Source organism: Dermacentor andersoni, chromosome 7, assembly GCF_023375885.2.
Source record: "Dermacentor andersoni chromosome 7, qqDerAnde1_hic_scaffold, whole genome shotgun sequence".
NCBI lineage: Eukaryota > Metazoa > Arthropoda > Arachnida > Ixodida > Ixodidae > Dermacentor > Dermacentor andersoni.
The window spans coordinates 60,979,547-60,985,524 of NC_092820.1; positions in this window are offsets into that span (position 1 = coordinate 60,979,547).

Sequence of the window (5,978 nt, forward strand, 5' to 3'; positions counted from 1 at the left end):
CGTCGTCGTTAATGACGTTTCCTACGGCCGAAACGTCAGTGCGAGGAAGTGCGGCAGCAGCAGTGAGCGAAGTGATCTTCGTGCTGTCTATCTCTTCAACGCAAATTGGGCGACGAGAGCACGGCACACGCAAAGCTACGAGCCGTCGGCCCACCTAGACGCTGACTCCAAAGCTGATCGCTTTCAAGACAACGCCCACGCGAGCGCGCGAGGCCGCCCGATACGAAGTCGCTGTCAAAGTACAACGCGCCCCCTATCTCCCGTCCCACCGGTTCCTTGCACGCGACACAAGCTGGCACGCTTCCTCAACGCTTTCCGCCCTTGCGCACGCGAGACTGAGCCGCGATCGTCGGTCCAGCCTCGCACACTTTTACTGGCATATACAGCATACGGCGCGGCGACGGTGTTACCGCCCTTTCACTTCATACGGAACACAACGGCGACGGCGACGACGAGAACAAAAATGCGCCTCGAGTGTCTAGAGTGCCCATACAATTGCTATCAAAATAATAGGTGAAAAAGCCTACAAATGCTTCTGTCAAGTATATTTATATTTAACAGAGCTATCATCATCATCATCATCATCATCAGCCTAGTTACGCCCACTGCAGGGCAAAGGCCTCTCCCATACTTCTCCAACTACCCCGGTCATGTACTAATTGTGGCCATGTTGTCCCTGCAAACGTCTTAATGTCGTCTGCCCACCTAACTTTCTGCCGCCCCCTGCTACGCTTCCCTTCTCTTGGAATCCAGTCCGTAGCTCTTAGTGACCATCGGTTATCTTCCCTCCTCATTACATGTCCGGCCCATGCCCATTTCTTTTTCTTGATTTCAACTAAGATGTCGTTTACCCGCGTTTGTTGCCTCACCCAATATGCTCTTTTCTTATCCCTTAATGTTACACCCATCATTCTTCTTTCCATAGCTCGTTGCGTCGTTCTCAATTTCAGCAGAACCCTTTTCGTAAGCCTCCAGGTTTCTGCCCCATATGTGAGTACTGGTAACACACAGCTGTTGTACACTTTCCTTTTGAGGGATAGTGGCAACCTACTGTTCATGATTTGAGAATGCCTGCCAAACGCACCCCAACCCATTCTTATTCTTCTGGTTATTTCAGTCTCATGATCCGGATCCGTGGTCACTACCTGCCCTAAGTAGATGTATTCCCTTACCACTTCCAGTGTTTCGCTACCTATCGTAAACTGCTGTTCTCTTCCGAGACTGTTAAACAGTACTTTAGTTTTCTGCAGATTAATTTTCAGACCCACCCTTCTGCTTTGCCTCTCCAGGTCAGTGAGCATGCATTGCAGTTGGTCTCCTGAGTTACTAAGCAAGGCAATATCATCAGCGAATCGCAAGTTGCTAAGGTATTCTCCATCAACTTTTATCCCCAATTCTTCCCACTCCAGGCCTCTGAATACCTCCTGTAAACATGCTGTGAATAGTATTGGAGATATCGTATCTCCCTGTCTGACGCCTTTCTTTATAGGGATTTTGTTGCTTTCTTTGTGGAGGACTACGGTGGCTGTGGAGCCGCTATAGATATCTTCCAGTATTTTAACATATGGCTCATCTACACCCTGATTCCGTAATGCCTCCATGACTGCTGAGGTTTCGACTGAATCAAACGCTTTCTCGTAATCAATGAAAGCTATATATAAGGGTTGGTTATATTATGCACATTTCTCTATCACTTGATTGATAGTGTGAATATGGTCTATTGTTGAGTAGCCTTTACGGAATCCTGCCTGGACCTTTGGTTGACAGAAGTCTAAGGTGTTCCTGATTCTATTTGCGATTACCTTAGTAAATACTTTGTAGGCAACGGACAGTAAGCTGATCGGTCTATAATTTTTCAAGTCTTTGGCGTCCCCTTTCTTATGGATTAGGATTATGTTAGCGTTCTTCCAAGATTCCGGTACGCTCGAGGTTATGAGGCATTGCGTATACAGGGTGGCCAGTTTCTCTAGAACAATCTGACCACCATCCTTCAACAAATCTGCTGTTACCTGATCCTCCCCAGCTCTAGGCTATTCTCTCTTCCACTATCGTCGTGGGTGCCACTGGTACTGTATAAATCTCTATAGAACTCCTCAGCCACTTGAACTATCTCGTCCATATTAGTAACGATATTGCCGGCTTTGTCTCTTAACGCACACATCTGATTCTTGCCTATTCCTAGTTTCTTCTTCACTGTTTTTAGGCTGCCTCCGTTCCTGAGAGCCTGTTCAATTCTATCCATATTATAGTTCCTGATGTCCGCTGTCTTACGCTTGTTGATTAACTTAGAAAGTTCTGCCAGTTCTATTCTAGCTGTAGGATTAGAGGCTTTCATACATTGGCGTTTCTTGATCAGATCTTTCGTCTCCTGCGATAGCTTACTGGTTTCCTGTCTAACGGCGTTACCACCGACTTCTATTGCGCACTCCTTAATGATGCCCATGAGATTGTCGTTCATTGCTTCAACACTAAGGTCCTCTTCCTGAGTTAAAGCTGAATACCTGTTCTGTAGTTTGATCCGGAATTCCTCTAGTTTCCCTCTTACCGCTAACTCATTGATTGGCTTCTTGTGTACCAGTTTCTTTCGTTCCCTCCTCAAGTCTAGGCTAATTCGAGTTCTTACCATCCTGTGGTCACTGCAGCGTACCTTGCCGAGCACGTCTACATCTTGAATGATGCCAGGGTTCGCGCAGAGTATGAAGTCGATTTCATTTCTAGTCTCACCATTCGGGCTCCTCCACGTCCACTTTCGGCTAACCCGCTTGCGGAAAAAGGTATTCATTATCCGCATATTATTCTGTTCTGCAAACTCTACTAATAATTCTCCTCTGCTATTCCTAGAGCCTATGCCATATTCCCCCTGACTTGTCTCCAGCCTGCTTCTTGCCTACCCTGGCATTGAAGTCGCCCATCAGTATAGTGTATTTTGTTTTGACTTTACCCATCGCCGATTCTACGTCTTCATAAAAGCTTTCGACTTCCTGGTCATCATGACTAGATGTAGGAGCGTAGACCTGTACAACCTTCATTTTGTACCTCTTATTAAGTTTCACAACAAGACATGCCACCCTCTCGTTAATGCTATAGAATTCCTGTATGTTACCAGCTATTTCCTTATTAATCAGGAATCCGACTCCTAGTTCTCGTCTCTCCGCTAAGCCCCGGTAACACAGTACATGGCCGCTTTTTAGCACTGTATATGCTTCTTTTGTCCTCCTAACCTCACTGAGCCCTATTATATCCCATTTACTACCCTCTAATTCCTCCAATAACACTGCTAGACTCGCCTCACTAGATAGCGTTCTAACGTTAAACGTTGCCAGGTTCAGATTCCAATGGCGGCCTGTCCGGAGCCAGGTATTCTTAGCACCCTCTGCAGCGTCACAGATCTGACCGCCGCCGTGGTCAGTTGCTTCGCGGCTGCTGGGGACTGAGGGCCGGGGTTCGATTGTTGTATTCATATAGGAGGTTGTGGCCAAGTACTGCACCAGGGTGGCCAATCCTGCTCTGGTGAGAGAGTGCGTTACCGGTTCTGGTCACCGGGATCAGGCCGCACTCCAGGCCTGTTTGTGCAATTTTCTCAACACACGGTTTTTTTTTGTATTTTCCGGTGGAGAATAGCGCGGCACCGGGATTTGAATCACGGTCCTCTTGCACTGGAGACGGATACTCTACCGTCCCCGTAGGAGTTAAATTAAAAATTAATTTATGGGGTTTTACGTGACAAAACCACTTTCTGATTATGCACGCCGTAGTGGAGGACTCCGAAAATTTCGACCACCTGGGGTTCTTTAACGTGCACCTAATTCTAAGTACACGGGTGTTTTCGCATTTCGCCCCCATCGAAATGCGGCCGCCGTGGTCGGGGTCCGATCCCGCGACCTCGTGCTCAGCAGTCTAACACCATAACCACTGAGCAACCACGGCGGGTCCCGCAGGAGTTGTACGCCTCATTTAACCTACAGTGGTGCCCTACTTGGTCAGTCAAGGTGGACCAATCTGAGCTCGGTTATACCGCATGGATGGTACTCGGCTAGAGAACCTGGTATTTATGACCTGCACATGTGAGTGTGAGGCCATACATATTTGAAGATATATATCTGTCTTTTTTTTTTTAGGAGGGTTCCCGTACAGTGATAAAATAAAGGAAAAGACATTAAAAGAAAGAAAAAAAAAAGAAAGAAAAAGGGGCGGAAAAAAAAAAGGAACATAACAGGTGAGTTGAACTCGTGACCCTTCGATGTTGCCCGGAAAGATAGCTCAGTCGGTTGGTTCGTCAGGCCCCAGGCTACTTTCAAGCGCCACAGCTCCTGCTCCGAGCCTCACACTTACGTGGAGAGAGACTCATGTTGTCCGCGATAGTCGGTACCTTACAGAGATGTGGAGAGCTTCGCGGCCGGAACGAAGCCTCCCTTCTCCGCCGGCCAAGAGGGGGAAACGCGCTTTCCGATCGCTCAAGGTTGCGCGGACAAAGCATAACTCTAGCGTCTAGGAAAAGCTTAACCAGGTGCGATGGCGGCACGCATAGCGTGGGAAGCTAGCCGCCAGAATAGCTATACCAAGGACTGCTGCTGATGAGGGCGAAATACCTTCGTGTAATTATAATAACCCTAATAGGACTACTTTCGAAAAAAAAAAAAGGAAACGGCCCAGAGGGCTATACTACGAGAGCTATGACTGATAGTTTTCTATATATATATATATTCATCTCATCTATGGGATCGCATGCGCGCGCTGTTTCTTTGTCTCTGCGTGTAGTACAGTTAAGAGAGCCAGTTTAAGGGCGGAGAAGAAGAAAGAAAAGAAAAGCAAAAACTGCAGCGCCGTGGTTTTAAAGCGCACCCGTGGTAGAGAAACGGAATGCGATATAAGCGTGCGTAGCCATGATACGCACACGACAAACTGCCTTAAAATATTTAGACTTGAGGCAAAGCTTCGGTAACAAACGATAGCACAGCAATCATCACTCGAATATAATTATAACCCTAATACTAATTGTAAATATTCATCTCATCTATGGGATCTAATGCGCGCGCTGTTGCTTTGTTCTGTGTGTAGTAGTTAAGAGAGCCAGTTTAAGGGCGCAGAAGAAGGGAGGGAAGGAAAGTCTCTGAAGCAAAATTACAGCGCCGTGGTTTTAAAGCGCATCCCGTGGTAGAGAAACGGAAGGCGATATAAGCGTGCGTGGCCATGATACGCACACGACAAACTGCCTTAAAATATTTAGACTTGAGGGAAAGCTTCGTTAGCAAACGATAGCACGGCAATCAGCACTCGAATATAATTATAACTCTAATAATAATTGTAAATATTCATCTCATCTATGGGATCTAATGCGCGCGCTGTTGCTTTGTCTCTGCGTGTAGTAGTTGAGAGAGCCAGTTTAAGGGCGGAGTAGTTGGAAGGCATACTTTCTAGGAAAAATGGCCGCTCGAGGAGAAGAGCGAACTCGAGCGGCTTTAGAGGCTAGGAAAACTGCCTTAAAATATTTATACTTGAGGGAAAGCTTCGTTAACAAACTATAACACGGCAATCAGCACTCGAATACGACGAGAGAAATTACTGAGACGTGGAAAATTCCCTTGAAAAAAAATCTGGTTTGCTAGACAAATGCTTGTATGTATTGAACCTCTTAAAAGATGAGGGGTGAAATATGCGCTCACCGAGAGGGCATCGCCAGCACGAGACATCCACAAGGCACCTTACAGAGATGTGGAGAGCTTCGCGGCCGGAACGAAGCCTCCCTTCTCCGCCGGCCAAGAGGGGGAAACGCGCTTTCCGATCGCTCAAGGTTGCGCGGACAAAGCATAACTCTAGCGTCTAGGAAAAGCTTAACCAGGTGCGATGGCGGCACGCATAGCGTGGGAAGCTAGCCGCCAGAATAACTATACCAAGGACTGCTGCTGATGAGGGCGAAATACCTTCGTGTAATTATAATAACCCTAATAGGACTACTTTCGAAAAAAAAAAAAGGAAAC